Source organism: Leptodactylus fuscus, chromosome 6, assembly GCF_031893055.1.
Source record: "Leptodactylus fuscus isolate aLepFus1 chromosome 6, aLepFus1.hap2, whole genome shotgun sequence".
Classification (NCBI taxonomy): domain Eukaryota; kingdom Metazoa; phylum Chordata; class Amphibia; order Anura; family Leptodactylidae; genus Leptodactylus; species Leptodactylus fuscus.
The window spans coordinates 2,642,350-2,662,560 of NC_134270.1; the positions used below are offsets into that span (position 1 = coordinate 2,642,350).

The 20,211-nt window shown below is 42.1% G+C and overlaps 1 protein-coding gene across 1 annotated transcript in view; it reads right to left on the reverse strand.

The window, feature by feature from the left end:
- The window catches only part of KCNJ16 (potassium inwardly rectifying channel subfamily J member 16), a 40,223-nt gene extending 20,628 nt beyond the window's left edge, over positions 1-19,595 (reverse strand). The window contains exon 1 of the mRNA XM_075279259.1: positions 19,499-19,595. The gene's annotated coding sequence lies outside the window, so the exon portion shown is untranslated. The remainder of the gene's footprint in view (positions 1-19,498) is intronic.
- Positions 19,596-20,211: the final 616 nt, after the last annotated feature.

Sequence of the window (20,211 nt, forward strand, 5' to 3'; positions counted from 1 at the left end):
ACATATCTACAATATTCACATGTAATACATGCACCCCATACAAATCTACAATATTCACATGTAATACATGCACCTGATACATATCTACAATATTCACATGTAATGCATGCACCCGATACAATTCTACAATATTCACATGTAATACATGCACCTGATACATATCTACAATATTCACATGTAATACATGCACCCCATACAAATCTACAATATTCACATTTAATACATGCACCTGATACAAATCTACAATATTCACATGTAATACATGCACCCCATACAAATCTACAATATTCACATGTAATACATGCACCTGATACAAATCTACAATATTCACTTGTAATACATGCACCTGATACAAATCTACAATATTCACATGTAATACATGCACCTGATACAAATCTACAATATTCACATGTAATACATGCACCCCATACAAATCTACACTATTCACATGTAATACATGCACCCCATACAAATCTACAATATTCACATGTAATACATGCACCTGATACAAATCTACAATATTCACATGTAATACATGCACCTGATACAAATCTACAATATTCACATGTAATACATGCACCTGATACAAATCTACAATATTCACATGTAATACATGCACCTGATACAAATCTACAATATTCACATGTAATACATGCACCTGATACAAATCTACAATATTCACATGTAATACATATTCCTGATACAAATCTATAATATTCACATGTAATACATGCACCCCATACAAATCTACAATACTTACATGTAATACATGCACCTGATACAAATCTACAATATTCACATGTAATACATTCACGCCATACAAATCTACAATATTCACATGTAATACATGCACCTGATACAAATCTACAATATTCACATGTAATACATTCACCCCATAAAAATCTACAATATTCACATGTAATACATGCACCCCATACAAATCTACAATATGCACAAATAATACATGCGCCTGATTCAAATCTACAATATTCACATGTAATACATGCGCCTGATACAAATCTTCAATATACACATGTAATACATGAACCCCATACAAATCTACACTATTCACATATAATACATGTGCCTGATACAAATCTACAATATTCACATGTAATGCATGCACCCAATACAAATCTGCAATATTCACATGTAATACATGCACCTGATACAAATCTACAATATTCAGATGTAATACATGCACCTGATACAAATCTACAATATTCAGATGTAATACATGCACCTGATACAAATCTACAATATTCACATGTAATACATGCACCTGATACAAATCTACAATATTCAGATGTAATACATGCACCTGATACAAATCTACAATATTCACATGTAATACATGCACCCGATACAAATCTACAATATTCACATGTAATACATGCACCTGATACAAATCTACAATATTCACATGTAATACATGCACCTGATACAAATCTACAATATTCACATGTAATACATTCACCCCATACAAATCTACAATATTCACATGTAATACATGCACCTGATACAAATCTACAATATTCACATGTAATACATGCACCTGATACAAATCTACAATATTCACATGTAATACATGCACCTGATACAAATCTACAATATTCACATGTAATACATTCACCCCATACAAATCTACAATATTCACATGTAATACATGCACCTGATACAAATCTACAATATTCACATGTAATACATTCACCCCATACAAATCTACAATATTCACATGTAATACATGCACCTGATACAAATCTACAATATTCACATGTAATACATTCACCCCATAAAAATCTACAAAATTCACATGTAATGCATGCACCCAATACAAATCTGCAATATTCACATGTAATACATGCACCTGATACAAAGCTACACTATTCACATGTAATACATGCACCTGATACAAATCTACAATATTCACATGTAATACATGCACCTGATACAAATCTACACTATTCACATGTAATACATGCACCTGATACAAATCTACAATATTCACATGTAATACATTCACCCCATACAAATCTACAATATTCACATGTAATACATGCACCTGATACAAATCTACAATATTCACATGTAATACATGCACCTGATACAAATCTACACTATTCACATGTAATACATGCACCTGATACAAATCTACAATATTCACATGTAATACATGCACCTGATACAAATCTACAATATTCACATGTAATACATTCACCCCATACAAATCTACAATATTCACATGTAATACATGCACCTGATACAAATCTACAATATTCACATGTAATACATTCACCCCATAAAAATCTACAATATTCACATGTAATGCATGCACCCAATACAAATCTGCAATATTCACATGTAATACATGCACCTGATACAAAGCTACACTATTCACATGTAATACATGCACCTGATACAAATCTACAATATTCACATGTAATACATGCACCCGATACAAATCTACAATATTCACATGTAATACATGCACCTGATACAAATCTACAATATTCACATGTAATACATGCACCCCATACAAATCTACAATATTCACATTTAATACATGCACCTGATACAAATCTACAATATTCACATGTAATACATGCACCCGATACAAATCTACAATATTCACATGTAATACATGCACCTGATACAAATCTACAATATTCACATGTAATACATGCACCTGATACAAATCTACAATATTCACATGTAATACATGCACCTGATACAAATCTACAATATTCACATGTAATACATGCACCTGATACAAATCTACAATATTCACATGTAATACATGCACCTGATACAAATCTACAATATTCACATGTAATACATGCACCTGATACAAATCTACAATATTCACATGTAATACATGCACCTGATACAAATCTACACTATTCACATGTAATACATGCACCCCATACAAATCTACAATATTCACATGTAATACATGCACCTGATACAAATCTACAATATTCACATGTAATACATGCACCTGATACAAATCTACAATATTCACATGTAATACATGCACCTGATACAAATCTACAATATTCACATGTAATACATGCACCTGATACAAATCTACAATATTCACATGTAATACATGCACCTGATACAAATCTACAATATTCACATGTAATACATATTCCTGATACAAATCTATAATATTCACATGTAATACATGCACCCCATACAAATCTACAATACTTACATGTAATACATGCACCTGATACAAATCTACAATATTCACATGTAATACATTCACGCCATACAAATCTACAATATTCACATGTAATACATGCACCTGATACAAATCTACAATATTCACATGTAATACATATTCCTGATACAAATCTATAATATTCACATGTAATACATGCACCCCATACAAATCTACAATATTCACATGTAATACATGCACCTGATACAAATCTACAATATTCACATGTAATACATGCACCTGATACAAATCTACAATATTCACATGTAATACATGCACCCCATACAAATCTACAATATTCACATGTAATACATGCACCTGATACAAATCTACAATATTCACATGTAATACATGCACCCCATACAAATCTACAATATTCACATATAATACATGCACTCGATACAAATCTGCAATATTCACATGTAATACATGCACCGGATACAAATCTACAATATTCACATGTAATACATGCACCTGATACAAATCTACAATATGCACAAATAATACATGCGCCTGATTCAAATCTACAATATTCACATGTAATACATGCGCCTGATACAAATCTTCAATATACACATGTAATACATGAACCCCATACAAATCTACACTATTCACATATAATACATGTGCCTGATACAAATCTACAATATTCACATGTAATGCATGCACCCAATACAAATCTGCAATATTCACATGTAATACATGCACCTGATACAAATCTACAATATTCACATGTAATACATGCACCTGATACAAATCTACAATATTCAGATGTAATACATGCACCTGATACAAATCTACAATATTCACATGTAATACATGCACCTGATACAAATCTACAATATTCAGATGTAATACATGCACCTGATACAAATCTACACTATTCACATGTAATACATGCACCTGATACAAATCTACAATATTCACATGTAATACATGCACCTGATACAAATCTACAATATTCACATGTAATACATTCACCCCATACAAATCTACAATATTCACATGTAATACATGCACCTGATACAAATCTACAATATTCACATGTAATACATTCACCCCATAAAAATCTACAATATTCACATGTAATACATGCACCCCATACAAATCTACAATATGCACAAATAATACATGCGCCTGATTCAAATCTACAATATTCACATGTAATACATGCGCCTGATACAAATCTTCAATATACACATGTAATACATGAACCCCATACAAATCTACACTATTCACATATAATACATGTGCCTGATACAAATCTACAATATTCACATATAATACATGCACCTGATACAAATCTACAATATTCACATGTAATACATGCACCCAATACAAATCTGCAATATTCACATGTAATACATGCACCTGATACAAAGCTACACTATTCACATGTAATACATGCACCTGATACAAATCTACAATATTCACATGTAATACATGCACCTGATACAAAGCTACACTATTCACATGTAATACATGCACCCGATACAAATCTACAATATTCAAATGTAATACATGCACCTGATACAAATCTACACTATTCACATGTAATGCATGCACCTGATATAAATCTCCAATTTTCACATGTAATACATGCAGCTGATACAAATCTACAATATTCACATGTAATACATGCACCTGATACAAATCTACAATATTCACATGTAATACATATTCCTGATACAAATCTATAATATTCACATGTAATACATGCACCCCATACAAATCTCCAATATTCACATGTAATACATGAACCCCATACAAATCTACAATATTCACATGTAATACATGCGCCTGATACAAATCTACAATATTCACATGTAATACATTCACCCCATACAAATCTACAATATTCACATGTAATACATGAACCTGATACAAATCTATAATATTCACATGTAATACATGCACCTGATACAAATCTACAATATTCACATGTAATACATTCACCCTATACAAATCTACAATATTCACATGTAATACATTCACCCAATACAAATCTACAATATTCACATGTAATACATGCACCTGATAAAATCTACAATATTCACATGTAATACATTCACCCCATACAAATCTACAATATTCACATGTAATACATGCACCCCATACAAATCTCCAATATTCACATGTAATACATATTCCTAATACAAATCTACAATATTCACATCTAATACATGCACCCAATACAAATCTACAATATTCACATGTAATACATGCACCTGATACAAATCTACAATATTCACATGTAATACATTCACCGCATACAAATCTACAATATTCACATGTAATACATGCACCCCATACAAATCTACAATATTCACATGTAATACATGCGCCTGATACAAATCTACAATATTCACATGTAATACATGCACCCCATACAAATCTACAATATTCACATGTAATACATGTGTCTGATACAAATCTATAATATTCACATGTAATACATGCACCTGATACAAATCTACAATATTCACATGTAATACATGCACCTGATACAAATCTACAATATTCACATGTAATACATGCACCTAACACAAATCTATAATATTCACATGTAATACATGCGCCTGATACAAATCTACAATATTCACATGTAATACATGCACCCGATACAAATCTGCAATATTCACATGTAATACATGCACCCCATACAAATCTACAATATTCACATGTAATACATGCACCTCATACAAATCTACAATATTCACATGTAATACATGAACCCCATACAAATCTACACTATTCACATATAATACATGTGCCTGATACAAATCTACAATATTCACATGTAATGCATGCACCCGATAGAAATCTGCAATATTCACATGTAATACATGCACCTGATACAAATCTACAATATTCACATGTAATACATTCACCCCATACAAATCTACAATATGCACATATAATACATGCGCCTGATACAAATCTACAATATTCACATGTAATACATGCACCCGATACAAATCTACAATATTCACATGTAATACATGCGCCTGATTCAAATCTACAATATTCACATGTAATACATTCACCCCATACAAATCTACAATATTCACATGCATACCTCCCAACCGTCCCGATTTCCGCGGGACAGTCACGATTTGGGTGACATGTCCCGCGGTCCCGGTTGGAGGGAGGTATGTCCCGATTTCAACTCAGGTCTGCGTCCAGAGGACGCAGATCTGAGTTGAACACATATGCGGCTGAAGCAAGGAGCTGACACAGGTCAGCTCCTCGCTTCGCCGCTGCCCGCCTCTCTCCCTGACACATGCGGCTGAAGCTGCTCGCGTGCTCGCTTCGCCGCTGCGTCTCTCTCTCGCTGACACATGCGGCTGAAGCGAGGAGCTGACCTGTGTCAGCTCCTCGCTTCGCTGCTGCCGCCGGCTCCTGGCTTGTAGACGCGATGTACAAGCCAGGAGCCGGCGGCAGCAGCGAAGCGAGGAGCTGACACAGGTCAGCTCCTCGCTTCAGCCGCATGTGTCAGCGAGAGAGAGACGCAGCGGCGAAGCGAGCACGCGAGCAGCTTCAGCCGCATGTGTCAGGGAGAGAGGCGGGCAGAGAGCGGCGAGGGAGCGGAGGAGAAGGTAAGTTTAATGTGGAGGTGGAACGTGAATCTGGGGGCAGATGAAGGAGAGGACGGCATGACACTGGGGGCAGAGATGGAGAGGACATGAATCTGGGGGCAGAGATGGGGGGACATGAATCTGGGGGCAGAGATGGAGAGGCCATGAATCTGGGGGCAGAGATGGAAGAGGGAAATGAAACTGGGGGCAGATGAAGGGTGTATATGAAACTGGGGGAGAGATAGAGGGGGGACATATAATTTACGGGTGACTGTAGGAGGATTATCATACCTTCCAACTTTTGAAGAACCGAAAGAGGGACAAAATGTGCGGCGCGCCTAGCGCGCCGCGGCAAATTTAGCCCCACCCACTTTTGTGTTGACTCCGCCCACTCGTTAATTTTTCATGTGCCCGCACACAGTATAATCCTCCTACAGTCACCCGTAAATTATATGTCCCCCCTCTATCTCTCCCCCAGTTTCATATATACCCTTCATCTGCCCCCAGTTTCATGTCCCTCTTCCATCTCTGCCCCCAGATTCATGTCCCCTCCATCTCTGCCCCCAGATTCATGTCCCACATCTCTGCCCCCAGATTCATGTCCCTCCATCTCTGCCCCCAGATTCATGTCCCCTCCATCTCTGCCCCCAGATTCATGTCCCTCCATCTCTGCCCCCAGATTCATGTCCCTCCATCTCTGCCCCTAGATTCATGTCCCCCCATCTCTGCCCCCAGTTTCATGTCCCCTCCATCTCTGCCCCCAGATTCATGTCCCACGTCTCTGCCCCCAGATTCCTGTCCCTCCATCTCTGCCCCCAGATTCATGTCCCTCCATCTCTGCCCCCAGATTCATGTCCTCTCCATCTCTGCCCCCAGATTCATGTCCCCACATCTCTGCCCCCAGATTCATGTCCCACATCTCTGCCCCCAGATTCATGTCCCACATCTCTGCCCCCAGATTCATGTCCCTCCATCTCTGCCCCCAGATTCATGTCCCTCCATCTCTGCCCCCAAATTCATGTCCTCTCCATCTCTGCCCCCAGATTCATGTTCCCCATCTCTGCCCCCAGATTCATGTCCCCCATCTCTGCCCCCAGATTCATGTCCCCCATCTCTGCCCTCAGATTCATGTCCTCTCCATCTCTGCCCCCAGATTCATGTCCCCCATCTCTGCCCCAGTGTCATGCCGTCCTCTCCTTCATCTGCCCCCAGATTCACGTTCCACCTCCACATTAAACTTACCTTCTCCTCCGCTCCCTCGCCGCTCCCTCGCCGCTTCTCTCGCTGACACATGCGGCTGAAGGAAGGAGCTGACACAGGTCAGCTCCTCGCTTCGCCGCTGCCCGCCTCTCTCCCTGACACATGTGGCTGAAGCTGCTCGCGTGCTCGCTTCGCCGCTGCGTCTCTCTCTCTCGCTGACACATGCGGCTGAAGCGAGGAGCTGACCTGTGTCAGCTCCTCGCTTCGCTGCTGCCGCCGGCTCCTGGCGTGTACATCGCGTCTACAAGCCAGGAGCCGACGGCAGCAGCGAAGCGAGGAGCTGACACAGGTCAGCTCCTCGCTTCAGCCGCGTGTGTCAGCGAGAGAGAGATGCAGCGGCGAAGCAAGCACGCGAGCAGCTTCAGCCGCGTGTGTCAGGGAGAGAGGCGGGCAGCGGGGAAGCGAGGAGCTGATCTGTGTCAGCTCCTTCCTTCAGCTGCATGTGTGTTCAACTCAGATCTGCGTCCTCTGGACGCAGATCTGATTTGAAATCGGGACATACCTCCCTTCAACCGGGACCGCGGGACATGTCACCCAAATCGGGACTGTCCCGCGGAAATCGGGACGATTGGGAGGTATGGGATTATACTGTGTGCGGGCACATGAAAAATTAACGAGTGGGTGGAGTCAACACAAAAGTGGGCGGGGCTAAATTTGCCGCGGCGCGCTATGCGCGACGCACATTTTGTCCCTCTTTCGGTTCTTCAAAAGTTGGGAGGTATGCACATGTAATACATGCACCTGATACAAATCTACAATATTCACATGTAATACATTCACCCCATACAAATCTACAATATTCACATGTAATACATGAACCCCATACAAATCTACAATATTCACATGTAATACATGCACCCCATACAAATCTATAATATTCACATGTAATACATGCACCCCATACAAATCTACAATATTCACATGTAATACATACACCTAACACAAATCTATAATATTCACATGTAATACATGCACCCCATACAAATCTACAATATGCACATATAATACATGCGCCTGATACAAATCTACAATATGCACATATAATACATGCGCCTGATACAAATCTACAATATGCACATATAATACATGCGCCTGATACAAATCTACAATATTCACATGTAATACATTCACCCCATACAAATCTACAATATTCACATGTAATACATTCACCCCATACAAATCTACAATATTCACATGTAATACATGCACCTGATAAAATCTACAATATTCACATGTAATACATTCACCCCATACAAATCTACAATATTCACATGTAATACATTCACCCCATACAAATCTACAATATTCACATGTAATACATGCACCCCATACAAATCTACAATATTCACATGTAATACATGCGCCTGATTCAAATCTACAATATTCACATGTAATACATGCACCTCATACAAATCTACAATATTCACATGTAATACATTCACCCCATACAAATCTACAATATTCACATGTAATACATGCACCCCATACAAATCTACAATATTCACATGTAATACATGCACCCCATACAAATCTACAATATTCACATGTAATACATGCACCCCATACAAATCTACAATATTCACATGTAATACATGTGGGTGGGTTATTGTCCCAAATCGCCCTGACAGGTTCCCTTTCAGTGAATCCTAACTATCTGCATTACCAGGTCTGACCACTACACAGATAACGGCGCTGTCTTCATTCTGCTCCATTCTCTAAGTATCAACTGTCCACAACAGCGGATCAGTAGGGATGTTGGGTCTCAGACCCCGAATGATCTGATTAGGATAAGTCCTAATTATTTTTGGCCACAAAACCCCTTTAAGGTCTTGAAATCCCTTTAATACTGAACCACAAATCTGAACAAATATTCTGCAGTATTTCCACTAAGTGTGAACATCATAGGGGTAAACCTGGTGGTGCAAACAATAGTGGTGACCCCTGGATTGTGGAGGTGCGAAGGAAATTGGTTGTCCACAGTATTGTAGAACAAGTGTGAACTTTGGGACATTGGAGAAAATAAACCCTGAAATGTGACGTCATCGGCATCTGCTGCGAGTCTGAAGGTAACACGCAATCCCCGTGTATTCCTAGCAGCAAACGCATTGCTAAAATTCTTCCCGGTGCGGCCGTATCACAAATATTTATGGAGAGTGTATATTAATGTAACAGCAAACAGGAAATCCTGAGGCTAAATATGACCTCCAGGATCCCTCTAACAGCGCAGCGATAGTGACAGACGTTTTACGCAAAAGTGCATGCGTTTCGTCAATTTGCCTCTTCCCGGTTGCTCGTCCGCCTTTAATCATGATAGTTCTGAGGCTTCCCTGTAATGACATAACCACACAAACAAGACCGCACTGTTTACATGGACGCCCCAGCGCAGGCTCCTCCTGCTCAGGACGGAAAATAAGGCCCGAAAATAACTAATGGAAAGTCGGGGGAAATCATACATTATATTAGGAAATACCAAGACAATGACATCACATTGCTAAACCGACCGCAGCAAATAAAAAAGACCACAATAAGGACATCATGGCTGGTTATCAGGAGGACACTACATGTATGAGAAGATAACCCGACCACAATAAGGACATCATGGCTGGTTATCAGGAGAACACTACATGTATGAGAAGATAACCTGACCACAATAAGGACATCATGGCTGGTTATCAGGAGGGGACACAAGATGTATGAGAAGATAACCTGACCACAATAAGGACATCATGGCTGGTTATCAGGAGAACACTACATGTATGAGAAGATAACCTGACCACAATAAGGACATCATGGCTGGTTATCAGGAGGACACTACATGTATGAGAAGATAACCCGACCACAATAAGGACATCATGGCTGGTTATCAGGAGGACACTACATGTATGAGAAGATAACCCGACCACAATAAGGACATCATGGCTGGTTATCAGGGGGACACTACATGTATGAGAAGATAACCTGACCACAATAAGGACATCATGGCTGGTTATCAGGAGGACACTACATGTATGAGAAGATAACCTGACCACAATAAGGACATCATGGCTGGTTATCAGGAGGACACTACATGTAGGAGATGATAACCTGACCACAATAAGGACATCATGGCTGGTTATCAGGAGGACATTACAGGTATGAGAAGATAACCTGACCACAATAAGGACATCATGGCTGGTTATCAGGGGGACACTACATGTATGAGAAGATAACCTGACCACAATAAGGACATCATGGCTGGTTATCAGGAGGACACTACATGTAGGAGATGATAACCTGACCACAATAAGGACATCATGGCTGGTTATCAGGAGGACACTACATGTAGGAGATGATAACCCAACCACAATAAGGACATCATGGCTGGTTATCAGGAGGACACTACATGTATGAGAAGATAACCTGACCGCAATAAGGACATCATGGCTGGTTATCAGGAGGACACTACATGTAGGAGATGATAACCTGACCACAATAAGGATATTGCCCATTATTTTTTTAACATTGAGGTGTATGGGTAACGGACATATAACAGACAGTAGCCATCAGTTTGTGTCCGTTTTGATAGGTGACTTTCTTAGCGAACAACAACGGTAATGTGAACCCTACCTAATGGCCCCTTCACACGGAGGATACGCTGGCTGATTCTGAACGTGTAAACGTTCCGAATCAGCAGCGTTTAAAACAGGTCCCATTGCTTTCTATGAGAGCCGGCATACGTGCGCTCCCCATAGAAATGAATGGGCTGCTTTTTCCCATTCATTTTATGGGGAGCGCACGTATGCCGGTTCTCATAGAAAGCAATGGGACCTGTTTTAAACGCTGCTGATTCGGAACGTTTACACGTTCAGAATCAGCCAGCGTATCCTCCGTGTGAAAGGGGCCCTAAGATAGATAAAAACTTTTAAAATTCTGTAAAATTTGTAAATATTTATGTTTGCAAAAATGTTTAACTTTTAATTGTCTACACGTTTACGTATGTGCTGTAGACAATGATGGGTCATACAGCGGCACATTACAATACGGACGATGATTTGATGCTACAGATGTGTTTCTGACCTCTGTGCTTATGTTATTAGAGCAAATTGCTGACAACATGTATCACATGGACTCATCGGAATAAACTTTCTCTATAATGGCCGCTTATCGCGTCCCCGCCATTAACACCTAATAACAGTGGAGGTGGAGATGTCAGACCTGCGCCCTGGAGAAATCCCTGTGCAGGTAATGTAATATCACTAGACTGCTACAGAGATTGCTGAATGTCCTATGTCGTCTGTACACAGGAAAGCTTACACAGTGACCCCTACAGGGCAGAAACTGTAATGGCTGGTGAAATACAGTGTTGTACTGGAATGCAAATATATATGTTAGGCTTAACCGTAACTGACCGTCAGTCTGGAGAACCAATGTGATTTTGTGCACATCAGTTTTTGTAGTCATATTTATAAGATTTTGCCTGCAGTTTCTTTTGGACCAAACATGAAGCGGATCTGCTATTATAGTCTGGGGTGTCGTCAGGCCCCAGTATAATTGCAGAGGCTCAGGGGTGGTGAGCTAGACATGTTACACCCCTGACGTCAGGCCTGAAGAAGACCAGAAGCAGCATCGGAGCCCAGGGGAGGTGAGTAAGACTGTTTTATCTTATGTTTGCTCACCTCCCCTGTGACTTATTAAACTTATTATTATTATACTCTGGGGTCTGAAGAGAAAAAGGGAGAGGTTTGTAACTGGACATGGTGTAAATAATCACTATTTTTATCATGGTAAAATACCTGACTAATCGGCCAGCCCTAATATATATATATATATATATATATATATATATCCTTACTAATATTATAAATGTGAAAGTTTGTGTGTTTGGATGTTTGTTCCTCAATCACTCTCACACGGGTGAACAGATTGCTGTGAGATTTCACACAAACCTAGAATGGGGTTCGGAAAGAAAAATAGGTGCATGACGTCATCGCAGGCCTTCGCGCTAGCCCCTGATTGGTGCAAGCACTGGAGGGGGTGGACATGAAGAGACTGAAGCCGGCCGCAGCGCCTTCACGCTGGACTCTGATTTCAGCGGCTGAGTCTGGGTGCCGAGCTATAGCAGCCCGCGCTGGCCGGCGACCGACACACTGACAATGTCACCGCAGATGTGACGTGCAGAACATGCTGGCATCAGTGGAGGTCGGCACGCGGCGTCTATCCGTAAGTTCGCCAGGGCCCCAGGGTTTGGGAACAGGAGGGGTGACTGGAGCGCACTTCAGCAAACCGACAGGTACACACCCTATTCACGCTGACACACTAGGCGCACAAGTGGAGGTTGTGGAACGCTGGAAGCCAAGGTCACGGCAGAGGAGGGGTGTTGGGATGCTGGAAGCCAAGGTCATGGCGGGGGGCTGTGTGGTTGGGTTGGTTCACGGGAGGGGGAAACAAAGGGGGAAGGAGCGATGAGGGCAGGGAAGAAAAGGGACCCGGTGTCGCGGAGGCTGCAGGGCAATGTGAAAGGGAAAGCCTGGGCCGCGCAGCAGGTGTGTCGTGCACGCATGGACGGACGCCGCGGACGAAGTCGCGGTACTGCTAATATATATATATATATTCTCATCAGTGCCGCACCTCCCATGAGGCGACCTGAAGCGAGCGCTTCAGGCGGCACTATGCCAGGGCCTCAGGGAGGGCGGCATTTTTGCTAACCTAAGCCAGTCCAGGACATTCTGTCCTGGACTGGCTTAGCACGGAGCGGTGGTTTGGGGAGGCCATTGGAGCAGCGCTGCTCCAGCAGCCTCCCCGCACGCTCAGGCAGAGCGCAGGCAGTCTCCGGGCCTGCTCTCTGCCGGCGAACGGCACTAAGCCCCGCCCCTCCGCTTAGCCCCGCCCCTTCACTAAGCCACGCCCCGGCGGGGGGGCGGCTTTCTGCACTTCGCCTCGGGCGGCGAAAGGGGAAGGATCACCCCTGATTCTCATCTACATAGATAGAGTGCTCACACAAGCACATGTATTGGTGCACCACACTGGCTCAGTGGTTAGCATTGCACCTCTGGAGTCCTGGGTTCGAGTCCTGCCAGGAACAACATCTGCAAGGAGTTTCTATGTTCTCTCCGTGTTTGCGTGGATTCTACAAAGACATACTGATAGGAAAAAAAAAAGTACATTGTAATCCCTATATAGGATTCACAAAAAAAAACAAAAAACCACGAGAACCTGTATCAAGATGCTGGAGGATGATTGTTTCTTGTTTTTCATGCAGTGTAATTTTTCCTAACATATATACAATTTGCATTAATTGCAAAATCAGGACTTCAAGGAATTTTACCTTGATGATATACAGTATATATATATATATATATATATATATATATATATTACAATGTATGTGAATAAGCTACTAGACACGTCAGAGATGATTTATATCCAGCGCGTTCCCAAGCCGAGTGTTGCAATCTGTATATTTACTGACCACAGAGACACGACACAACTACTTACAGGATCAGTTTTTTTCAACCACGGACAATGTTTTTACCATTTAAGACAAATTGTTTCTATGACTGAGAGATAAAGAAGCCGATAAGCAAATACCTCAGTAAAACCACAAACACCAAAGCGACTTCATCCAGATCCAGCTGGTCAGCACTCGTCTCCGTCAGGCTGCAAGGATTTGGGTAGCGATACGGCGACTTGTGACTGCACGTAGGATTCCCCTCCGAGGGCAGCAGCGGGAACATCTGCACATACTGTATCTACCTAGGTCGTATCTGATGACCTTTGTGCGGGCAAAATTTAGCACGGTCTAGGTCGGAGCAAAGGTTAAAGTTCCACAAATGCTTATTAATTCCATATAATAAACTTTACGGCTCAAGACGCGCATTAAGTTATGGTGAAGATTTTGATGTGGTTTTTTTTTTTCAGCCAAAGCCAGGAGTGAATTGGAGAGGAATAGAAAATATTAAGATAAGACGTAGCAGAGTTACCCTGAACTTGTGTCATTGGTTAAACTTCTGTAGCGGGATATCTGATCACAGAAGACACAGAAAACAAGGGAAATTCTGCAGCAATTTAACATATTGCACAAGTTTGGGTCAAACTAGTGCACGGGCCTCTCAGTCCCAGATCGCGAAGGAAAGTCCTACAAGGAGGATTATACCTGGCGGACCCCATTATAGTCTATGGGGTATATGAGTTTCCGCGCAGAGCCACTTTTTAAGCAGACAAGGTTCCATCTTTGGAATCCCCAAGCAGACCCGAAGTACAGAAACCCGAACGCTAGTGTGAACCTCGTATAACTCTGCTTCATCTGCACTTCCCCTCCCTATTGAATGCAAAAACGCACAGTCATGTGAATATGACCTTAAGGTAGGTTTACATGGAGGAATCTGGATAGGGATTTGAGGCGGTCTTCCTCCTCTCTTTCCTTTCCAAATTCAGGCCCTGTGCAACCTGTAGAATTGAAGATCCACGACTTTCCATCATGGCTTTGCATGCTATTCAGCCTCAGACACAATGGTGCCAATTGGTGAGCTTTGGTCGCAGAATCCGCAGCAAGATGGCGGAGGACGCATGCACCTTAAAATCACCCCCAAATTCCCCTTTGTGAGCCAGCACTTAAACTCAACAAAAAAGCCACAGGTCTAAGTTCACATAGCAGAATTGGGGGTGGTCTTCCGCCACGGATTCCTCTCCTCATGCCGGTCCTGTGGACTCTGCAGAGTAGAGCTTCTGCTTTCCACCATGGGTTTCCTTGTTGATTAGTCTCAGACACAATGTGAATCAGATTCCAGACAGAATTTGGGGCTGATTTTAAGACGTCTCATCCACTGTTCTGCCAGTGGATGAGACACCCATGTCAAAATGAACATTTCATTGAGAGGAGGCAACAGGTACGAGTTGATGAAGATAATCTAAGGAAAGACCATTGACACTAAGTTCATTCTAGTGGCGGCCTATCTGTTAATCTGGTAACGGGATCCATTAGGGGTCTTTTCTTTTCGACAGAGTCTCCAATACAAACAGCCTTAGGCCGGGGACACACAGTGCAAACATGGTGCAAAAGTTCCGACAGGAACGTTCTGCAGCATGTTGAACCTTCATTGTGGCAAAAAACACCCAAAATTGTTAGGTGGTTTTTGCACCAGCTCAGTGACAGCCCCCACACTCCCCGCCTCTAAATTCTAAGTCTAATATTCCACCAAGTTGTGTGTGTCACATGAAACAGTAAACTTGTCATAAAGTTACTCATGATCCTTGTAAAGCTAAGACAGAGTCACAGGACAGTAACGCTCGAGTTCACTTAGAGCATAGCAATGATAGATGTAGCAGAGCTGGACTGGTGAGATGCAGCAGAGTTTGGTATAACTAGGTAACGAATAATTTGGTAATTTTAGTACATTACACAGAATAGTAACCTCTTGCTATGACGTAAGTCGGTACTAGGGTTGAGCCGATCTTGAAATTTCAGGATCATTTTTAGAATCCGATTTCTGATCATTTTCCAGCCGACCCCGATCGTGAAATTTCCTCGATCGACGATCGGGATCCGATCTTTCCCGATCCAGATCACTCAACCCTATTAATGATATATACATGAATAGGATTCAGATAACCTCCAACCTCGATCCCGCCGGAAAAGATCAGGATCGGAATTCCAATCGTGATCGTGAAATTTACTTGATCACCGATCGGAATCTGATCTTTTGCTCAACCCTAGTCGGCACTTTAAATATGGCACCCATAACTGCCGGGTCGCCACTGTTTTACAACGCAGTAACGCCGCGATTAGAGTAAACCAGAGGACCCTGATCCCCACTCCTGCATGTCCAACTTTGTGTCCAGTTAAAATAAACGGTTTCGCCGCTGAGAGCAGAAGACACTCACGGACGGACACTTTGCAAACCCATTCAAATGAATGGCTGCCGCTTTCCGTCTCCTGTCCAGTTTTTCGGAGCAGAAGACGGAAACCTGCAAAGCAGAGACCGGGCACCCTAACCTGCAACCAGTAACAGCTCTCTGTATTTTGGCTAATAGTTCGCTTCCAAAGATCCTTCTATCTGCTGCCGAGCGCAGGGATCTGTCTCTATTCCAACGTTGTCACAAGCCATTAAAAAAAATGAGGTTGCACAAAATCTTATCTGCGTTTCGAGGACGAGGTCTTTGTTGTGCGGCGGACTTGTCAGTGTTGGAGAAGTTAACGTATCGAGCTAAAGCGAAGCAAGTCCAGACCATCCGTGCACCCTTTCATGTACAGTAGCGATACTGTTTTATAACCTAAACATTATCAGAGTGCGCCCACACCATCCGGCCTGGAGCCAATCCAACGGAATGGAAATATCAAGAGCCACATACATGAAAAAGAGCTTGTGCGCCGGGCGAAAAATTATCTGCCTGAACTTTTCCTGTGTTTCAGTCAACTGGCTGCAACATCTGAATAAAGTGATTTCATCAGTTGGCAAAAAGATGAAGGATCATATTCGCAGCGTCAGATTAGGTTATACGTATCGCAGCTCTGGAACAGAATTTTTTGTGTGTGTGGAAGGGGCTGCAAATAAAGATATAGATATATCCCACAATACAACACCCTAGCAAAAGCTGTATTGTGGGAAATATCAGTGGGAATTTATTAAAGGCACTTTTTTTTTTAGCCAAAAATGTCTACGGAGTGGATGGAAATGAAGGTGGGCTGGGGCAGGGGATAAGCGGCGTGGGCTGTAGCCGAAACTTATGACCGGCGTAGGTTTCCATTCTGGCACACGGGACCTCCTGCAATACGCCACAATTATTAGGAGCCCTGGGCGTTGTGGTGCAGCTGCTGACAGTGTTTATATGGCAAATGAAGTCAATAAGGTTTTGCACCTCTGCAGCGGGCTGGACGGTGCGGGCCCCTCTATTCATTGTAATTGGGATCGCCATCTGACCGTCTCTTGAAAGAACCTCAGCCTTCATACTCGGTCGTGTGCATGAGGCCTTACAATTTATACAGTCTCCATGTTGTAATACAGCAGCCATTGAAGCATGTGGCGCCCCTGTATGGACGTGTACTCTCATAGCTCTACCCTGTGCACACAGCCTTAACAATAATCTTTATGTTTATGGCCAGCTTATTGTAAAGCCTTGTAAAAACACACGCACACAGCACAGTTGTGTATAGAGGTCAGCCATAGAGGTGTAGGAGGGCTCTGCTGGACGTCTGATCCCAGGCAGAGCTCATGTTGTTTTTGTCAGGTTAGTGGCATACTCCATTGGATCTGCATGAACGAAGGTATAAGGAGCGATGCTTTTATCTCCTTCTGCTCAGAGATAAGATGGTCACTCTAGTACTGGGGAACTAAATGTTTATTGGCAGCAGTGCCATAGCTATATGTGGTCCTTTGCCCGTCGCCAACACAGGAGGACAGTTCTTTAAATGCCACCTGATGTTTGGTGGTCCCTGGTGCAGGTTAGTATTGAGGTTGAGGAGCAAAGTCATCCTATCCTATCCTACTAATTCCTATCCTACTAATAGAACGGATTTGAATGAAATTTGGCACATAGTTTGTAACCTCGATTAAAACATAGGCTACATTTTATCCCATTAAATGACATGGCTTCACGAATGTTATGAATTTATGTTCACATACTATATTATACTGCTCCTGCATCAGCTTATCTCAGGTTCTGATAAAGCCAGGTCTGTTATCTCTCTATGTAAACACTCAGCTAACCCTCAGTCCATTGTGTACAAGCATCTGCATATTATCTGATCTGCTCCAGGCAGTGCTGACACACTGGATGGGAAAACACCTAGAATCCAAATTGGCAATTCGCTACTTTTAAACATGCCGGAAAAAGAAAATCTAATTTGTTGCATAATTGTAAAACAACAAGAGCTATGAAGGAGGTCAGAAGTCACAGAGTTCTCCTCAAGAGGAGCTCAGGAAGAGCATTGACGCCAACGCTCATTATATGGCTTCCCAGGGAGCTGCTGATAATAAGGAACAATCACGGGCACGGTGCGAGGAATGAGTTCAGTGGCAGGCCAGCTTGACAGCTGCCAAAATGCTGGAGCAGGCGGATCATCAACGCCAACAACACTCTCATTATGTGGCGTCCCAGTGAGCTGCTGAGATGCTGGAACAATCACGGGCACAGTGTGAGGAAAAAGAAACAAGCAGGACAGCTTAAGAGCTACCAAAATGCCGGAGCAGGCAAACCATCGACGGCAGCAATTTGCTGAATATAGGCAGATCATCAATGCCAACAACCTGCAGACGAAGACGCGGGCAGAGGCTAGTTATATAATAAACATGCCTGATACTTTTTGCTGTCAATGAAAAGTAACATCCTGGTGCAAAAAACCTATGCAAGCCCTATCATAGATACAAACCTAGATACAAGCCCTATCATAGGTACAGCCTAAAAATCCTTTGCTATGATCTTGATACCAGTGTCTGATACCTTGCATGTAGTTACCCACCTGCTAGTCCAGATGGCCAAGTCCTAGATTTCATGACCACATGGGCAGATTTTCTTACTGTAGGCTGTAGTTCGGGTTCCTTCTGTTCCTACCCCAGATTGTAGACCACTGAGCCAACATTATCATAAGATTGTGCCGGTATCCAGAATGTTCTCATCCTCTTGTGTCTGATACAGCTGCTGCAGTGAGTCCCGGGAACAGAAGTGAAACTACACAACCAACTTTACACTCAAGAAAGTCAACCAACGTGTTTGTGAACTGGAATGCAGTTACCAAGAATTAAGGAAACAAAAGCCAATATTTGTGCTCACCTGAGCCCGCCCCGCATTGTAAAACTTGTTTGTCCAAGTCAATGGGACTTTGTTCACTACTTAAGAAGTAAACAAAAGAAAAAGATGGCGAGAGAGTGAAAGTAATGCAAGAAATTCAGGATTTGGGAAATGGAAATGGGATCATTCAGGGGACGATCTGATGGGCGAGACTAGGAATCTGGTTGTAGACGCTTGGAAATAGTTTGGTGCACTTATCATAAAGGCTGAGCGGGGTATGGTAACTCAAACTGTCCTTATGGGGCATTAAGGAAAACTCTACCAGTCAGTGCCTAATGCAATGGGTTATTCCAAGTAAATTATGCATCCAATATCCATAGGATACGGGATTAATCATGGGGGAACGTCTGTGTTTTAGTTTTATATAGAATACAAGCCCCTCTT